Raw genomic sequence first — 20835 nt, 5'->3', positions numbered from 1 at the left:
TCTTTAAGATACTGTATTGGACATATATTAAAGTGCTATGGACAATGCAGTGTAGGTGTAGAAATGGGTAAAAAAAATGTCTTTTTATGCATCATGTCCTAAAGAACATCCATTTTTCCATGACAAGGTTTGACTTAAGAAGACTCACGTGGGGATAATGTTGCTACAGAAACACCAGTGTGGAACTTCGCTGTGGTTCCTCCTTAGTCTATCCTGGCGAGGTGAGATGGGCACCCACCTTCCTGACAGAAAGGCAAATTTCCCAGTCCAGGAAAAGCAGGCAAATCTGCTGGATATTTTTATGGTTTGTGCTACAATCCCCATAACTGGACATACAAGTTCAGTAGCGCAAAAAACTTATTCTTGCATAGCAATATTGAATATTCTCATTTATTTAAGGAAATGGAAGTGTTAAGAATTTGCATCTGCCCCTGGTGATGCAGGATCACTACATTAAAGACACAAAGGCTTCTCACCAGAACTCTAAACAGCACTTCCCAATTTCCTGGTTTTTTCCCTCTCTTGGGCATGGCTTGCACCAAGCTGAAGAAGAGCAGCACTTCCATATATCTGCCCTCTCTAGCAAGCACATGAAAAAGGAGGTTTATTATTGGGACTGTAAATATAAAAATCTTTCTAATGTGATTGTGGATGTCCTTTGTATCATGTACTTCATGTACCTGAGTGCACTTTGATATTGTAGTGAAATCTGCTGTATTTCAGACTCTTAGAGAATTGAGTGCTTATACACTTGACAGCAGTATTTTTTCACCTACTGGCAGCTAAAAAGTCTATTTCTCAGGATTTATTACTTGAAAATTATTTTTCTGTTTTTTAAGTAATAGAATATTTTCCATGGAAACTTAGACTTTCTTTCATGGCTTAAGGACTAGAACCAAAACCTACTATTTCAAATTGATGACTTCTATTACCTTTCTTCTTGTCAGGTTAAATGTGTTATGTATGAAATACAAGTAAAATTGAAAATGCCTAGATATGTTTTATTCCATATTACTTTCTGTTGCATTTGGTGCATGTTACATAAGAGGACATTAAACAGACTGTCTATATTCACTTTCAAAGTGTGAAGAAAATGATGGTTAAACATCTCTGAAATGAAAATTTCAGCAGCTTTTATGTACTGGAATTTAATGCCAGCCGAATTACCTCTATTTTGATAACATATACACTAAGCACTGTAACATAAGGTATGGCAGACTAGCTTATAAGAGGGTGGGGTGGTTTTTTTTTTGTTTTGTTTTCAATATTTAGATCTTCTTTTCATAGTTTTGATAAAATTTCCTAAAACTTTTTGTGAAATCATCTTAAGTTGGTGGTGCTGGTAATTCAGGTTAACTTTATCTTCTAACTCCCACCTTAATAGTATTCAATTTTCATTTATTCAGAAATGAAACAAAATCTGCATATCAAGCACCCTTTTTTGGTCAAATGAAACCACTTCAGGGTGGGTTTTTTTTTGGTTTTTTTTTTTTTTTTTTTTTTTTTTTTAATAAAAAATAATTTTGTAAACCTGATCATGATGTTGCTGGAGCTTGACCACCAGTGCCTGTCACAGTCCTGCCAACCAGAAAGTGCTGAGTTGTCATGAGCTGAGGGTTTGTTTGAAAGAGGAAAAAAATCTGTGTACTGCCCATTCCTCTGTTTAAGGAGTGAGAATGGAACACCTTCGATTTTTGGGCTTGTTTCGAATGCCTACTAATAGGTGAACTTTAAATGAAGTGAAAAGGTGTCTTGGTTTAGAAAGACAGGTGTCTGCCAGGGAAAGCTGGAGCTTCCTTGGAGTGGAGAATGTAAACCCCCTCCCTCCAAATTATTTTAATTTTGCAATTTGGGGCTTTCAGGCAAATATATGGGAATAGGAATAACAGTTCTTTACTAGGAATATTAAAAATAAAAATGTAGTAGTACAAAACAACCAACCAACCAACCAACCAAAAAAAATCCTAAAAACACTGACCAAGTCAGAGTATGACCTGACCCTGTTGTTCAGGGTGTTGGGAGCAGTTCAATCAAGTCCTCCTGCAGTGACCGATGTGGTTCTGGTGGAGCAGAGATGATCCTGTAGGGGGGTGAAGTTTTCCTCTGAAGGTCCAGTGGTGCTGAGATGGGTCTGGTTTTCCTCTGGGAATTCATTGCAAACAGGCTGTGCTGGTGTTCTGAATCTCAGGTTTTATCCAGGTAGGAATAAAACTGGCTGGAGCATTTCCCAATGGGATGATGTAGTTTTATCAGCCATGAGGTGAGCCTCAATGGCCCATTAACAGCAGATATCCCCTGGAGGGAGGATGGGTCCTGGAACAGCTGAAGTACACTGCCCCACCTGGTTTGAACAGATAAATGAACACACACCCCTGGTTATATCCTGCATTGCAACCCAAGACAAAAGGGAAGCCGTGGGGTTTTGGTCAGCTTTCATAAGGAAATTTGTGGAGCCCTCAGTGAGCAAAGCCCGGAGGTCACAACTCTGGTGTGTCCTGGCACCTGCCCTGGGTGCCCTGAGGGAGCACACACGGGGGGAGGCAGTTCTGGTGTTTGCAGGAGTTCCTCTGATCATTGAGCACATCGGATCCCCATTCATAATCACTTTTGTCAACAGCTCCTTGTGTGCTAAGGGAACTCGGCTGTCCCTGGAAACGTTTCTGGGGAAATTCCAACCACTCACAAAATCATTGGGTGAGATAGTGGCAGTTAGAAATCAGAGACTTTTGGGGGAATCAAAAGAAATCTGGGATAAGAGGCCTGTCCTCGCTATGATGATGCTCATCCTGAGTCTCATCTTTTAGCATTTTCTCGATGACCTGTCCAGAATTTTCACTGTTTTCAGCACTCTGACATCTGCAGTAGTTTCTGAGCAAGGATCCTCTGAACTAAAGGCTCACTAACCTATTTCATACTCAAGGTTATCCTTGAAAATTCTCCTTGTATTACTTTCTCTTAGATTTCAGCCAGGAAACAAACGTTCAAGGAAAATTCATTTCAGAATGATGGAGGGCAAATCTGTAAATAACCACAGACTTTATAAATCATGGCATATATCAGGCTAGTCAGAAAGATGTAGGGAAATGAGAGAAACTGGCTTAAATTTTCTTTATGATGACACTGCAGAACAGTCTATAAGAATGGTAAAAAATTGAACTCCCAACAAAACAGAAGCTCAAAAAAACCCCACATTGTGGGCTAGCCTGCATTATTTTATATCTGTAATTATTGGCAACTTAATCTGTTGCAGTGCTCGTAGATAAATACCTCTCTTTGATTTGTTTAGTCAGTGTTTGTCTCAACTGATTGCCTAATGAAATTCCAAGAAAAAATGGTGCTTGATGCCCATGCCAGGGAACTTGCTGTGGTGCACTTTCTTTTATGGTCCCATTATGGACCCAAAAAAAAAAAACCCCCAAAGAAACAAGTACCCTCCTACAGTCACTCAGCATTTAAAGAGACAGCTCTAGTTCCATTTTCCATATTTCATCCAAATCCATGTAGATTTCTCAAGTCTACAGAGGCAGCAGTTATCTTCCCAAAAGGGAGAAGATGCACATAATGAGTTGATGATATCCTGATGTCTCTAACAAATAAACCATTCTGGTTCTCTTCTGGTTTTGTGTCACACTTTGGGACACAAAAGAATGAGGCAGGCAGCAGGAAGGTCAGCAGGAAAGTTCTATTTTTAATTTTCTGACTCCATCTTTTATACTGTCCGTTCAGAAGGCAAAAGATTGGCTACATAGGTTGCCACCTCTTTGACTTTGTCGGTGAAGACCACCATCAGTCACCTTTCTCCTCCCAGAGGAGAAATACGTAAACAAAGAAATAGTTCTAAAAATATACATTGTTTTCTTGAAGCTACGTGGAAACAAAATGCAAACTCTGAAAATCAAGCAAAGTTAGAGCGACAGTTTTGTGTGTAACTGGGGATATGTGACTCTGTATTCTGTTTTTCTATTAAGCACCTGGTATCTGCTCAGAAATAACAGAAACGTTGATACTTTGACTAAACCTTTGTCTTTCATTTTTTCAGGGTTTATACGTGTGTATAGACCTCCTGTGAATTTCAACCTTCTTAGAGCTTGATTATTATCGTCACACTACTGTATAAGAATCACTCATGCAATTCCATGCCCGCCCTGTCAAAGGCAAACCTCCTTGGAAATGTTCTCACCCTGATTCTGGTGACCTCTTTTTTTTTTTTTTTTTTTTTTTTTTTTTGGGAAAGCAGAAATGAAAGTTTTCCCTTGAAGAACTATACACACATTAATTTTTTACATCTCTTCATTCTCTCAGCTGGGTCTCAAAATTGGACCTAAAGAGAAATCCCAGAATGGTTTAGGTTGGAAGGGACCTTAAAGACCATCTCATTCCACCCCCTGCCATGGGCAGGAACCTTCCACCATCCCAGGGTCCTCCAAGCCCTGTCCAACCTGGCCTGGGACACTTGCAGGGATGCAGAGGCAGCCACAGTTTCTCTGGGCAGCTTGTGCCAGGGTCTGATCACCCTCACAGGGGAGAAATGTAAAAAAATCTAAAATCAGAATTGTGCAAATGCTGTTCCTTCTACCCTGAGGTGCTGAGGGTTTGGTCAGGACTCCTATTCCTCACTGAACGTTAGCACTGGAGCAAACCAGCCCTTTTCCACTCAATTTAGTCAGTAAATCACTGACAGGAAAATGGAAGAATCACTCCCAAATTCCTTGGTTTAGGTTCCAATCTGAATTTAAAGTTGTGTGTGGATACCGTGGTGTTAATGCTTCTGTCCTCAAAATGTGTGTGCCTTTTTATGTACCCACACAAAAGGGCACACATACATGCACAAACACATGCAAATGCAAGTGGAGTGTGTGCTGGCGTCTAGAAAGTGATGACAAACAATGCTAAAAATTGCTAGCACTTTGTACTTTTCAGGACTAGGTAAGCTTGCTGAATTAGTAGAGGGTCGTTCTCCCCTTGAGTATTAAAGTGTCACAATTTAAAGGTGTTTAGATCAGCTAAATTTGTAGTGGGGATTGTGTCTGAGGGTTTTTTTCCCTTTTTAATACCACTACTGATAAATATTCTCACATGTCCATAGTGGTGGAAAGGAGGAAAATGTGAAGTGATTTAAGACAAGTGACATTTTTATTGTATCACCACAATTTCAGGAAATCTGTAGGTCTCAATGGCAAATTATGAACTCCAATCTGCATCAGAGAGTCTATTTTAATGCACATCCCAGCATTTCACTGCACAATATTTCAATGTGCATCCCAGGATTTGCCCTGCTGCTGGATCATTACAGAGTGTTTTGCTATCTCTGAGTTAGGGAAATCCTGACTACTTGGTGAAGAAACTAATCCAGACAGGAATTCAGGATTAGGGATTAGCTGAAATGTTCTGGGTTTTACAGAAAAAAACGTATTTCCAATTTTTAGAGTATGAGGAACCTTTTTTGATCTTAGAACTAGCTATGTTAGACTTCTGGAGGACCTTTTTTTTCTCCTACCGCTCTTATGTTTGCACTGATGGATGATTAGGCAAAGGAGCAAGAAGAGCAGAAGAGGCTGGAGAAGCTCAGCTTGGCATTCAGAACATGGGCAGCACCAGGAAAAGTCTGAGATCCTTTGTCTTCAACACTTCCCCCTCCCCTACTTTCTGAGGAGAAGGACAGTTGATGATTTTTTAATTTTTTTTTTTAAAAAGAATCTCCTGCTGAGATGATTTTTTTTCCCCTCCCCTTGGTGCTAGGCATAAACTCTGCCTCTTTCTATCTTCAGCTTCCCATCTGTTAGCAGAAAGTGATGAGTCTGAGGAAAACTGCTCTGGAAAGTAGGGTAGCTTCCTTCAGGAGGAGGTGCTGGGGTGGCTTGGCAAGTTCGTTGTGACCAGTTGCCTTCTTTGTTGTCGCTGCTAATAATCAGCAAATGGCTGAGTTTTAACTCGTGCAAAGTATTTTTTATCTTTTAATTCCCTTTTCCTGGGCTTAAAATAAATCGACTTTGTTGGGTTTTCTGTTGCATATGTATGATTCCTTGCTGAGTTTCCAAAGAGGAAAGAGGCTCATGAAGAGAAGTGTTGAGAAGGTGATTCATTCCCAAAACCCAGACTCCTTCTCGCGACTCGGTGCTTCTGAGTGGGGGTAGGAGAGGGGAAAATGCAAAGCAAGAGAGCTGAAGTGACTGAGGAGGAGCTGCAAAGATTTGGCAGTAGCTCCCCTTGGAAACATTCAGATCAAATCTCTTGGTGTGTGTTTACATTCTTCCCTCCCTCCCCCCGACACTTCAATAATTCTCGACTCCTTGGGCCAGTGTGAGTGCATTTGGCCGGCAGGTCGGGACAGAACACGGAGAGTTCATGCCAGGAGGGAGAGCAGATGACCAGGCTCAGGGGGAAGAAAGCTCTGAGAAAAAGGCTGCTGATCCCTGCTGAATACCAAAAAGCTGCTGGGGAATAAGATCTCCTGAGATGTCACTAATTTGGGAAGAAAGCTCCATTTTAATCTCGCATACAATTAGATGGCAGAGAAGCGAGTGAGGCTTCATTAGCCCAGCCAGTCACAGAGGGGGTTTCTTGATTTCTTCCTCTCTCTGTTGTGTAACCATTCTCCATTCATGGCCTCTTCTCCGTGGCTTCTCATTACTGGCATCCTTGTCTGGCTGAGCTTTTAACTTGGCTTGACTTAATTTGTTTGAACTCTTGCTGCTGTTGCGGCGGAGTGTAGAGCTGTGTGTCCTCAGGAGCAAGAGCCATGGAAGGTCTGTAGCTTTCCTAATAATCAGAAAATCTTGACAGTGTTGGAAATCAGAATTTCACTTGTTTTTTGCATTGAAAGCTTAGACCTTGTCTTGTATTCTCCTGTATATTTTCTTATTCTAGATCTTTTATTATCTTATCTGTGGGGTCTAGAGTACACACTGGCCTTTAATTGCAAAAGCTTGTTTTCTGTTCAGATCTGGATTCCTTTAATAATCCTAATAATTCTTTTATCTATCAGGAGGCAACTTTTTCTTCTTCTCTAGTTTCCATTTAATCTTTTTTGTTAATAATGAAAAAAATGAAGCCTTGTTATTTTTCATTATTTAACACAGATATCTTATAATTCTTTTCACAAACCTGATTTGATTTTGTTTTGTATTTAAAGTTGTTTAGCCCCATTACATGGCTTAATTAAAACAAAAACAAAAACAAACCCCCTTAGGCTTTTATTTACGGATTAATTATTTTTAATTAATTAAAGAAACAGAAAGCCATGTTTTCATACTCACATTTCTGACACACTGGCAGCAGCCATGAGTTATTCATGTTTGGTGTGTGCTTTCCTTGTTCTTGTGTTTACACCATTATTTTCCTAGTGATGCGATGGTATTGCCTTCATTTCTCTTATATCCATTAAACAAACACCCAATTTTCTACTTATTGGTATCTTTTGACATCCAGACATTTTCCAAATTGCATCACCTCATGGAGTTTTTAAGTTTGTTCGCGTGAGGGAAATGTCTCTTGCTTGACAAGTTGTTTGTCTTTATGTTGTTCCATCCTCAATTTACAACATTCTCCTGATGCTTTGCTTTCCATATTCTGACTTACTGTTTTGTCATGGTGTTTAATGAACATGGAAATTGTTGCCTGAAATATTTCTGAGTTTTCTATTCGACCTTTTTAGGGAATATAATCCTTCCTGGTGTCTGATCTCGCTTGAATTTCAATTCTGTTTGGCAGTTCACTCACAACAACTGTTAAGACATTGCAATGATTTTAAAGAAGCTTTAGGCATTTTGTAAAGACCTCTTTCTTGATTAACTTTCATGTACATTTAGCATTTGTAAAATACATCAAGTTTAGGGGGGTTTTGCAGTAGGGACCCTCCACTGTGACAAGTAATGGAGTTCAGCTACATCAGATGCTGATACCTGGTGTTTAGAATAAGAAATACAGGAATTTTTTGAAGTGGTAGTCAGCGCTTATTTGGACCTAAATACCTCCAGTACCCAGTATTGGGTTCCTAAGGATTACTGAAGGCCATGGGTGTTTGAATTCCTAAATGAAAACGTGACTGTGCCTCTCCTGGCTGCATTTATAGGAATATCCTCCAGCTCAGTTTCACCTCTGCAGTACTCCTCTGGTCCTTGCTTTCTGCTTAGATAATTTCAAACTCTGATGTGCTTGGTCTTTCAGCTCCTTAAATACTGCCCACCAGACCTCTTAGCAGGACATGAGCTGCTCTGGCAGGAGCTACCAAGGCTTTACCCTTTTTTTTAATGGATGTCTGAGCCATGCTGAGTTTGGGCTCCAGCAGGTTTGTGAGACCCCCGGGATCATTTCCACTCAGGGCCCTGAATACAGTCCCGGGGAAAAGCCTTGGGTTGTGCTGGGATTGAACTGGGCACTCTGGAGATAAATCCCTGGCTCTGGCTGGCAGCTCTGCCCTGGGTTCCTTTCTGCACTGGCACAGCTCACACCCCACTATCAGACACACACTTGATTTACACCACTTCTGTGCTTGCTTTACATCTTTTTACTTTGTGCTTTATTTCCCATCTTCTGCCCAGTGCTAGAGAGTACAAAAAAGTACAGAAGATTTGATTTTATCAGGCATCAGGACATAAGACTTAATCCAGGTTCAGATTTCTTTAAATATATTTTGATGTTTTGTTTAAAACAGTCTTCTGGAAGTGGAATATTCACCTACCCTACAGGCTTGGGGTCATGTGAGGTTCTTGCTGACTTTTGTTGTGTTTTTCATCATTTTGCTGCAACTTTGTCACCTGTGTCCCAAAGCCAACTCGCAACAACCATGTGTTCCACTTATATAAACTTCATTTTTGTATTTAATGAAACTTGACTTCCTGCCCAGAGATAAATCTTTGATGCGCTCCAACCTGCCTGCATTTCTGTTACCTGTGTCTGTAAAATCATTGTTTAGTAGTACAAAATAAAAAAGAAAGTCCTTGTTGAGAGTATTTGCTCAATGAGCAGGGAAATCTCTTTTGACAGCTAGAATATGCATTGGACCTTTAAGGCAAACAGGCAAAAAAAAAAAAAAAAAAGATAAATCTATACAGAAGGGCTTTTCCTTTCTTCCCTGTACTGTAAGGGAGGTTGATGGGGAAAGTACAACTGAAAAATACAATTAGATGGCAAGATACTTTATGTGGCCTAGAGCACATGTAAGATTTACTCATAAGAAATAGTCAATTTAATTATGTTTATAGAAAGCCAGGCATGGGAGAGATAATGAATCCATACAGCAGCCAGAAGAAATTTCTGTGTCTAATCCTGAGTGGTAATTGGTTTTCTTTTCCTAAATGGCCACTGTGAGTTACTATTTTATTCTATAATAAATCCCATTTTCAGTGCTTGTTTTTTTCCCCTTTGTTCTTTTCCTCCCTCCTGTCCCCTTGTGCTTACCTCACTGCAGCTCTGTCCTGGCCAGGTAGTCTGGCCAAAATAGCTGCAGCCATCTGGAGCAGCCACTGGGAACCTCTCGGTGACTTCCTCTCATTGCAAATGTCAGCTTGATTCTTCTCTCCTTTGCTTGCCGCTCCTTAATTTTCTTCTTGTTTTGCTATTTGTTATTCAGCAAGGTGACTGTAGTGTTTGATTGTGGGGATGTAGAGTGTGCAGGGGAGAGCTGTGCTCTTCCCCCTCTGTCTTGGCCATTATCCTAACCCACATCAGGGTCTGCTTGCCACTGATATGTCATCTCTGCTGTGAGAACCATCATGATGTAGTGCAATTATATTTAGATTCAGAACTGAGTTTTCTTTTAAAAGATACAGAGAAAATAAAATTCAGACAAGACATTATTTTTCAATTAAGATAATTTTTTTCGTATCACTCTCAACACATTTTTGTGTTTTCAGATGTTTGGTGAATTGCTTTATTTCCTGATAAGCAAACCAAGCCTTGCTTTCCTTCCATTATGGTTTTTCCTGCCACTTCCAATTAGATGGGAATGCTTTGTCAATTTTGTTCTGGTTTTAAATCAGCTATGCTTATATTTGTACAATTGTTCGAAATCATTCTCTAGGACCTTGATAAGGGAAAATTAGGAGCACATCAGAAAATAATCCCTGCTTTAAGTTAGCTTAATGGCGATTTTAAGACAATCTTCTGAATAAAATTCTGGATGTTTTAGGTTGCTCTGCAGGTGAGTGTTAGGGTTAGGACAGAGCCTGACTCGTGGTTCTGGATAGTCAGAGCTGCCAGCATGAGGCTGTTGGGCCGCGTTTGGCTGAGCTGGGTTTAGGCAGTGAGGACTAACTCCACACAGCTCTGCCAGTAAAGTTGAGCCCAATGTTCCTTGGGGGAAGCAGTGAAAGAGGACTCCCAGGTTTGGTTGCTTTAATGGTCTGAAGAGCAAAGTGGCTTTTATTACTAGACCGGTTTTCCTGAGCATTTGCATAATCTGTGAGTTGGGAATTAATAATGCATCATGTGAACTTCAGAAATTCTCATTTTATTGAAAATTGAGGAGTAATGTGATTGCTTCCTCACCTTTCTTTTCAGGTCTTTGTCTTGACCTTTTGAGTTCTCTGCGCTTTGGCAGCATTCACACAATCCATCCAAGGCCTCAGACTGTAGCTGTAGCTGTCTGTCATTTTCCAAGAAGAATTTTCAGGGTGTAATGCAGATCCATCATTTACAAAGGGCTGTTTCCATTCCAGCTTTCACTCTTGTGTGAAATCCATCTTCTCTGAGTGCAAACTTTGAGAGCAGGATAGAGTCAGGGACAATAAATGGTGACGAGAGAAGGTTACTAGTGAACAGAATTTTCGTTCCTAGGGCAAATCTTGGCATTGAGCTCTTCCTGCTCAGGAGGGGAGTTTATAGAATCACAGAATGCTTGAATGGGGCAGGGGCACCTTCCACTTTCCCAGGGTGCTCCAAGCCCCATCCAGCCTGGCCTTGGGCACTTCCAGGGATCCAGGGGCAGTCACAACTTCTCTGGGCACCCTGCACCAGGGCCTCCCCACCCTCCCAGGGAATAATTTCAATTGAATTTCAGTTTTCTCTGCTACCCCAAATGGCTGCTTGGTGTCTGGCTACCTTCACCAAAGGAGAATTTCTTCATGACCTTTCCTGTCTTTTTCCAGCTATAAATCCTTTGCACAGAAATGTAGGCCTGACAACTCCCAATCAAAACCTCCTCTGTAAAAAAAATGGGATTGCTTCAAGAATTAGGAGCGAGTCCTTGAACTGCTTTTTGGAGTTGCCTGTGAGAGACTCGATATCCCCTTGCTGTGTGACAGGTTTGGACACCTTGGAGAAGGCAGGGAGTCACAATTTGTACCATCTTTTCTTTCCTTTTGTACCATCTAAAACTTTTCCTCCTGCAACAAGGTCAGGAGGGTTATTTTTTCATATGCCCCATTATTAGATTTCTTCACCTCATTTATAGGAAACCCTTGAGGAGTTAACCAGATGCGGAAATCCTGCAGGATATGGAAGCTGTTTGTTTTTGGTTTTTTTTTAGTTTTAGGTGCTAATTTTAAAGGAATAGACATTTGAAGTATTATTATTTGTACAGAGACCCTTTCAAGTACTAGAAATCTGGAACTGCCACTGTTTCAGAGGCAAATAAAATTTGCCTCTTTTTTTTTTTTCCTAAGGCAGGTTGAATTAATTGGAAAGAAATGAATCTGTTATTTCTGGCTGATTCAGATGTGCTTAGGGAGGCGACTTTGAAGGTTGATAATTCTGGGAGGAGAATAGGATGGCATTTTGCATGAAATATCTGAATTATTATTGGTGATTACAATATTCAAGCCAGGCTGATGAGCTTTGTGCAAGGCCATCATTCAGCAATCTGCAGCAGCTCACTGAGCAGTCTGTGCTTTATTGGTGACTTTGGGTAATCGTGTGAGGGAAGGAAGGGCTGCAGAGCCCACAGAAATGGCTGTAAAGAGGGAGGAGACAATGAAAACTGCCTTGGTCACAACGAAGCTTTGCAGAGAACCTTTTAAACTCCTCATCTATCACATTTATTCTCACAGTGCTGGTGCTGCAGTGTCCAGGATGTGCTGCTTTAGGCACCTCAGGGTGACAAAATTTGGGAAAGCACGACAGCCACGGTGATTCTGGACTAACTGTGTGAGGATGGGTGAGCTCTTGGCTTGTTGGAAGGATGCTGCTGCTCAGGGCTGGGAGAGTGCCTTGCTTTTCCAGGGAAATGGTGTCAAACACTTCCTGCAGTCCGCAGAGTAAATCAACTCGTGTGGGACTCCCTCCTCCAAGTGGCCTTTTCAGTTCACCTGACTGGAGTTGGAGGGAGATGAGGAGTTTTGGACTTGGTGCCTGCTGGTCCTTATATATTTATATATGGAGAGTCTGTCCTCTTTCTTTAGCTGCTCTGAGTGCTGTTGAGGGATTTATCTTATCTGTGTTTATTCTTATGTATTTGCTAGATAAGAAGCAGAAAGTGTTGCATCTGATATTTTTAAATCAGAGAGCAAAGAGTAAATATTTCATGTCATAAACAAGTATAAATACTGAATATAATGGGTTTGGATTTTCTCTTCTGATTTTTTTGACTGCAGTTACTCAGGGCACCCTCCTGGAAGGCTTCAATATGGATGGTGCTGCAGGATGGTGCTGCTCCTTCCCAGCAGAATAATCCATATTTAATGTGTCACTTCTGAAACGATAATGTACACGTATAGCTGCTGACAAATGTACCTCTTTTGTTTCCCTGAGTAACGAGCTGTTACACTGGTTTCATATTTATCCCCTCGATCTCTGAAAATAATGAAAAATACTCCTGCAATCTAATTTACCTGTGGTAGAAGACAATGCTGAGAAAGACACCTGTCTTTCTCCCACAACAACACCTGCTGGGAGAATTCGTGCATCAGTTTTTCTTCTGAAGAGTTTTTTCTCCCTTTTACTTTCTTTTCATCATTCCTGCCTCCCAAAAGACGAGTGTCACTCTGCCCTGAGCAGCGTGGGTGTACCATTGTGCTTCCCGCAGTTCGCATCCCAAGAATGTTCCTGCTACCGAACCATTGTCTTATTTTCCCACCTGCTCTTTCCTTAATTGCCATAAATTCCAGAATTACACCGGCACAAGGCTGGCTTAGCACCTCAGGGCAGGGTTTTAAACACCAGCATGTGCACATGGTTTTGGGGTTTACCTGTCAAAGCCGGGAAGTGCCTGGGAGGGACCTTAAAGCTCATCCAGTGCCACCCCTGCCATGGGCAGGGACACCTTCCACCACCCCAGGGTGCTCCAAACCCTGTCCAGGCTGGCCTTGGACCTTTCCAGGGATCCAGGGGCAGCCACAGGGTCTCTGGGCACCCTCTGCCAGGGCTTCCCCACCCAACCAGCCCTGTTGTCTCCTGCCTTCTGTGGATGGTTTTGTCCCTCCATCAGAAATAATTCCCAGCTTTCACAGCATCAGGAGACTCATAACAGGCCTGTGTTGGTCTCTCCTTTGGTGCAGTGAGAAGTATTAAACTCACAGAGTTTGGAGAGTTTCCTTGGGTGAGTCTCTCCTGTTAATGGTCATACACAAAAATTCCTGCATTATTGCATTTTTAGCATTATCCCGTATCAGTTCCGCTTCAGTCCTGCCGAGCATGAAGGCTAATCCAGATCCCAAAGGCCAAGGAAAAAAATTCACATTTACAACAGAATCTTCTGTATGGATTGTTTGTTTCATCCAAGCACGGAGCTGGATTAAAAATTGCTTTTAAATCCTGTTGCAGCTGGATTCTCAAATAATACTTCGGTGATGTTAACAAGGACTCGGGTGCTCAAAGAGTGCCTGGGGACAGGTGGCCCCTGCTGCTCGACTCACTACTTAAAATCTCTTCAAATTGCAAGTTTGCGTAAAGAATTTAAGATTAAGTGCACTGGCAGCATTTAATAGGTCTGTCTTACGTATCTTTGTGTGAGGTAGAGGCCGAATCCCAACCTCCCTCCTCTTTCCTTGGGCTTTTGGCATCCATTAGGAGCTCAGGAACAACACTTTGTTTCTTTTGTCTTTATCATTTTTCTCTCAAATAGTTTTCCTCCGGGACTTTACTTCCATTATTTCCATATATATTTGAAATTTTTGCCTTCCAGCTGAAATTTTTATGGTCCCTAAATCAAAACGGCCCCATTAAAAACTTACAGCCAGTTTGGTAATGTAACAACCAACATGTTTCTATAAACATGCTTTTTTGCAAGGAAATTTGTTTTGAGTGAAACCATATGGACATGTTAATGGGAAATATTTTTCACACTTCTTTTTTTGCCATTCTTTGTATTTGTCTCAATACTTATTAATAGCACCCTTCTGAAACTTCTCTGATGAGGCAATACAGCAGATTTTTTTAAAGCTGTAACTGGAGTACAATTTTAAATGTCTTGGATGTGATTCCAAACAAAGCTGTAAAATAATATGTATTCCCTGGTTGATTATATAGCTATAATTATACTTAGGGACTGATATTATATAAACCACTGGATCAAAGCTCCCTCAACAGATAAACCATCATTCACAGTTTTATGTGTAAATCAATCCATAAGGACTTCTCACTGCGGAGCTTCTGCTGGGGGACTTGATGAAATCATCTTTGAGTTCACATGGTGTTCTTTGGAGAGGTTGCAGCACTCATTTGGACTCTTTCCCACCTTTTTCCTATGGTGAAGCAGTTGCAATACTTTTGGGCAGGTTGGAGTTGTGAATTTTGACAGGTTTGAGGTAACCTCCATTACTTTCCAACGCGACACTGCGTTTTGTTTATCCTGTAAATTGTGTCTCCGATGAAGATCTGCTTGGCAAGCAATGCTTCCTGGAGCTTGGTGTCTCACACCTCAGTTCTCTGGGAAATTTAGTGCAGATGATTGTTTAGCTGTCAGCACTGGCTGTCCACTTGATTTAAAAAATGTTGCTTCATCATCAAGAGGTTTTTATCCAACCTACAGGGAGTGGATGGTGGATTAGGAATGGTTTGAGTCAGGAGGGACCATAAAGTTCATCTCACTCCACTCTTCTGTGGGCAGGGACACTTTCCACCATCCCAGGCTGCTCCAAGCCCCAGTGTCCAGCCTGGCCTTGGACACTTCCAGGGATCCAGGGGCAGCCACAGCTGCTCTGGGCACCCTGTGCCAGGGCCTCACCACCCTCATACCAGGAATTCCTTCCCAATATCCAGTTTAACTTTGCCCTCCATCAGTTTGAAGCCTTTCCTTCTTGTCCCAGTCCCTCTCCAGCTCTCCCAGAGCCCCTTTAGACCCTGGAAGGGGCTCTGAAGTCTCCCTGGAGGCTTCTCCAGGCTGTCTCCATAGAAGAGGTGACGAAGATTGGACTTTTTTTTGCTCTGTGTGGTTGTGTGAAAATGGAATGGATGTTGTCCTGTGCAAGGCCACATTTTATGTCACTGTTTTAGCCCAGCCTCACTTCTCTGGGGAGGGGATCAACTCAGAACTCTCCTATTTGAGCAGTAACTTTGGGGTTTGTTTTTTCATGTGTTTATTGTATTGTGGAGTCTTGTGTTGAAATCCATCTCCTGCCTTAAAGTCCAATTGCAGCTGGAAAGGTCTTTTCCCTCTTCTCCATGGCTGCCCCTCCTTACCTGGCAGGAAGAACATTGCCCCTTCCCTTGGCTCTGCTGCTGTTCCCTTTTCCATTTCACATTCCCTGGAGAGCTCTGTGGTGTCCACTGCAGGGAGAACTGAGCTCTGGCTCCCATATTTTCACTAGATTTTTCTGAAAAGCAAAGGCCTTCTGTTTTATTTCATGGTTTCCATGTGACTCCCTTGGTGGGAGGCAGTTTGGAAAGTCTGCAAATATCTATTGGATTTTAATAGATGCAAATATATGGATTTTCCCTCATCCGTGTGCATGTAGCAGGTCATGAGCCATGACTTCCCTTTACGTGAAAAGGAGAACTTTCCTCCTTTTTCATTAATAAAATATATTTATCTATGTGGTTTTTACTAGGTACAATAATTTCTTTTGATTTTCCTGGTACAGGTGCCAGGATTGCTCATCTGTATTCTATATCTGCTATAATTTTGAAAAAAGGGAAAATAATGACCCTCCCACCTCTCTGCCGCTCCAGTTGTCCTCACTGGATAAATATTCCCTGTCTCCTGTTCAGTGGCAGCTGCTGCCTCTGCACAACAGCTTCTTCTAGACCAAGTTTGCTCGTTGCATGTTACACACAAACTTATTTTCATAAAATCATTACTGAAACCCAAAATGTGGCCTCAAGCTTTAAAACTTTAGTTTTCCTGGGTTTAATCTTTTGGATTTTATGCTTTTGATACCTAACAGATTTATTTTTCCCAAGTCCTCCTCCTCCTCCTGTATTTCTTTTTAATCCTGCTTTTCCATGCGGCACTCCTTTGCATTTTTCCCCGCAAGTTTCTGCCCAGATGGAGAGTTTTATATGTTCTTAGCTGTCAGGTTTTCTTGTGCAGGGTTTTTAGCAGCAAGCTCAGTCCATGGGAAGTTCTGTTATCCCTAATGAAGGATAGGTGGCACTCTTGTTATTTTTGTTTGGTTCCTGAAATAACAGGTGTATGTACTCTCTCAGATTTCTTTTTATAGTGTAAGTGCTTTAGAGAGTGTTCTTGAACATGAAGAGGATTTGATTTTATTATTTTTTTTTAATGTGAACATGTACTTCAGTTGCATGCGTCTGTGGCTGGATCACAGTACTCTCTAGGAAGAGAAAATGTTATTTTCATGAAGACCCTAAGGAAGAGTGCTCACCTCTATGGCACTGCCTCATTTTACATATACATATTTTTGATTTGTTTTTCTATTTTCTTATTATTTCATAAGGCAAAGAAGAAAGCCAACAAGGCCTTTAATGCAATTTAAACTCCAGTTATTAATACCTTTATACTTTGTATTTTCATGTTAGTTTTGGATTTGAAGCACAGGCTTAAGCTGGCATGGTAATCTTAGCATTGCATGTTGGCAAGTCCTAAATAATCCAGAGAGCCTTCATTCCTTAAAGCAGGGGACTAAATCTGTCTTGCCCTAATTCATTGTAAAATTGGATAAGTTTGTGAGTTTGAGTGTTTTCTCTCCTGCTCTAAAAATCTGAAATGTGGCAGAGGAAATGCTGGTAGAGGGATGACGTGCTTTAAAGGAAGGTTCTTCTGGAGCTTTAAGGGAAGATTGGAGTTTTAAGGTTCAGCTCCCTGGGATGTTTTTCCTCCTCAGGAACATGGTTCCGTGAAGGTGTTTTAACCTCAATGCTTGGTCACTGCAAATCAGATCAATGTCACTGATTGTCCCCTGGGCTGACAGAGGCCAAATGCCCTGGTGACCTCAGCTCTGTGTTTCCTGATTCACTCCCCAGTCCACTGATTCTGTTCCAGCTCTTCTCAGGAAGAGAGGAGCTCCTGCCCCATAGTTGAAAGGATGAGCAGAGATTAGAAAAGTTTCCATCCTGCCTCTGTCCAGGAGTGTGAATCTCTTCCACATGAACATATAAATATTCAGGATTTTGTGGTGTGTTCTGGCCGTGCCATCATCTTAGTGATGGGGTCATGGTTTCTCCAGGGCCACAGACTTTTTTCCAGGGAATTGCTCAGCTGAAGCCCTCCAAGCAAAGCCATTCCCAAGCTCTGGATCTCCAGTGAAGCTGCTTTGGTTGAGTGTTTCAAAAATAGAAAGTTAAATAGATAATCTGGAAAGAAAAGGAGATGTTGATTCCAGACCAAAACAACCCAAAACTCTTGTGTGGATTTCGTTAACCATTTCAGAATAGGTGTTACTCCCTAAGCATGGCATAATGAGCTTTGTGGGGTTTAATATATTTTTTCAAGGTTAAATTTTACTTAACTACAGTTTAGATTTGTGGACTTCAGTCTGTGCTGGGGTGGTATGAACTTAGATGAAGGCAAATCTCTCTTTAAAGAGTTTCTAATCTAATTTAGTTTTTAGGTATCTTCACTTTAAATATTTAGTTAATATATATTCACTGGGGAAAGAGTGCTTGATTTTAATTTTCTTGATGATTGGATTATGGAATTAGAAGTTGATTGAACAAGTTGGTTTGTTTTATTGGTTGAAGGAACGTAACTTGGCAGTTTATTTTTCAGTTTATATTTTTTGGTGCCATCTCATGTAACAGAGGTGTATTACTCATCCCTCCCTTCTCCTGAAAAGTCTTTTGGTTTTTTTTTATTTCTCTTTTAAATTTCAATACCCTGGAGTGTTTGAATTGAAGGGTCTCAAATAAAAAATCTATTTTGGGGCAGGAAGTTTTCTTGATGTTTTGGATAACATTTACTTCTACTTTCTAATATCATCCTTCCAGCTGATGCCATTAAGGCAGAGAATTTTGTGGTTTGTATAATAATACAAGTCCCAAATGGTGGCAGTTATTGAAGATAACACTTTTTGCCCAACTGTGGGAGTACCAGCATCTTTGAGAGATTCCAATTTTGGTTCTTATTTATGCTTGACATTTAATGTGCTTGACATTCTGATTATTTTACACCTACCTAATTTCTTCTAGCTCCAGGGATAATGACAGTATTTTAAGCATCTGTGGAGTGTAGCTGTGTGTTATGGAGCAGGTGCAATGCTACAAATGGAAGGAAAAAGTCCCTAAACTATTTCTGGAACCATTGGGGTTTTTTGTGTTGCATATCTCAAGGTCTGGTAGAATTTCTCACCAGCTTGGTCTGGTTACCAGTATTAGCTTTACTAATATTTTATATACTGTTATTTAGCCATATATCTCTGTGTGTGTGTATAGATGTAAATAAATCAGTTGATGTGAACTGGGTGCTCACATGGTGTCCTTTGTGATCTAGGGGCGAGGCATTAGAGAGAGAGTTTTCCAAGTTGTTACTGGAGATTTATATTTTTCCTAAATTCTGAATGAAAATGGCCTGTAAAATAACATATTGAATTCAGCCCTTTAAACTGAACTCATGTGTCCATGGCACACCTTTGGTGTAGAACTTACAACTGCCCTGTGTCTTGGTTTATAGATAATTGGGATATAACCTGAGAAATGAGAACATATGGGAAAAAAAAAATACCCAAATGACGGTAAGTACACTTTGTGTAAAGTCTTTACTCTCTCTTTGCAAAGTAATTTTATTAATCTTTTTGAGTTGTATTCCCATTTATTATGTGGTTCCCTGCAGTCATGTCAGGTTTTAGGCTCTTTTGAAAAGGTTAAACTGGTTGTCAGGGAAAGAGGGAGCAGTATGAAAAGAGTGAGAAAACCAAGTTCTTCAAAGAAGTGCAGCCGGTGGCCACAATTTCCTTTTCCAGGTACTGGAAATCTCGTGTTGCGTTTGGCTATTGACTACATGAAGAGTGGTGGAGAAACGTTAAAATACTTTATTTTACAGACCCAGGTGGGTACATGGTAAATACTCACCCAAGTCCTCCCAAAATTGCCATGGCCCAGCAAGGGGTCCTTGGAGCAGCCTTGACTGAATGGATTATAGGAAGAGTTTTAAAAATTCCTTTATTTTGCAATCTTGCCACCTGGTGGTACAGTCTGATAATAGATATTTGGTTTGAAACCTGTTCCAAAAGTTGTTTTTTATTTGGTAGGCAAAGTCTTGAAGCTGGAATTTCGGACTGGATCCTACACAAGTGCCTGTTTTTAGTAGGCAGGTTCAGTGTGTTCTTCCTTCCCTATCAGTGCCCTGTGTCAGGGCAGTGCAAGGCTGGGCGTCCCTTAGCACTAAATATCACAGAGTCCCATCAGAGGGTGGCTTGGGTTGGAAGTGACCTCAAAGATCATCCCATTGCCCCCTGCCATGGGCAGGGACACCTTCCACCACCACAGGCTGCTCCAAGCCCCAGTGTCCAGCCTGGCCTTGGACACTGCCAGGGATCCAGGGGCAGCCACAGCTGCTCTGGGCACCCTGTGCCTCACCACCCTCGCAGGGAAGACTTTTTTTCCTGATGTCCCATCCATCCCTGCCTTCTGGCAGTGGAAAGCCATTCCCTGTGTCTTGTCACTCCAGGCTCTTGTAGAGTCTCTCTCCATCTTTCCTGCAGCTCCTCCAGGCCCTGCAAGGCCACACTGAAGTCACCCCAAAGCTTCTCTTTTCCAGGCTGAACAATCCCAGCTCTCCCAACCTTTCCTCCATCCCTGGGATCACCCTGGAGCCTCCTCTGGGCTCTCCCCAGCAGCTCCAGGTTCTCCCTGAGCTGGGCCCCAGGGCCGGGGCAGCCCTGTAGGTGGGGTCTCACCTGAGCACAGGGGCAGAGGGGCAGAATCCTCCTCCCCTGCTCCCCATGCTGGAGCAGGGGGATTTGGGGTCCCAGCACATGGCTGGGCAGGGGGATTTTGGATCCCAGCACATGGCTGGAGCATGTCCAGCCTCTCACCCACCAGCACTTCCAAGTCCTTCTCCCCTGGGCTGCTTGATCTTTTCATCTCCCAGCTCCCACTGATCTCTACAGATATGAGGGAGGAGAAATTCAGGAGATACTGTGTGGTCCTGGAACATTGTGTTGTGCATTAACCTTCACAAGATATTTGAAATGTAGTTTACAAAGCAGTGGTGTCCATGTCATGGAAGTCCCAGATAAATTATACAAACTGGACTGACCTAAGTTATAGGTAGGAATATTTAAGGGATGTTGCTGCACCTGAAACAAGTCCTACAAATGCCAGAAATATGGAACTTTAATGTGTTTAGATGGTTTAAATGTCCATTTGGGCACGAGGTGGAGAGTGAATAAAGCCCATGATGTGCAAAACCTGGCAGAGCTGACACTTAGTGGCAGGAGCATGGGGAAGCTCATTCCTTTATGCTAATCCAAGATGAAGCAGATGTGGTCTTACTGGTGTCTGCAGGGAAATCCTCATTTATAATGAAAGATGTTTTCACATGGTGCTCAAATGGCCTTAAAC

The 20835-nt window shown here is 41.7% G+C and overlaps 1 protein-coding gene across 1 annotated transcript in view; it reads left to right on the top strand.

The window, feature by feature from the left end:
- ATP2B2 (ATPase plasma membrane Ca2+ transporting 2) overlaps positions 1 to 20835 on the top strand; it is a 389757-nt gene that overhangs the window by 111920 nt on the left and 257002 nt on the right. The gene's annotated exons all lie outside the window — the stretch shown is intronic.

The sequence above is a fragment of the Chamaea fasciata genome, unplaced genomic scaffold (assembly GCF_029207755.1).
Source record: "Chamaea fasciata isolate MVZ Bird 193981 ecotype frontalis unplaced genomic scaffold, bChaFas1.0.hap1 SCAF_13, whole genome shotgun sequence".
In the NCBI taxonomy this organism is placed as follows: domain Eukaryota; kingdom Metazoa; phylum Chordata; class Aves; order Passeriformes; family Sylviidae; genus Chamaea; species Chamaea fasciata.
This window is presented reverse-complemented; position numbering and strand designations above follow the sequence as displayed.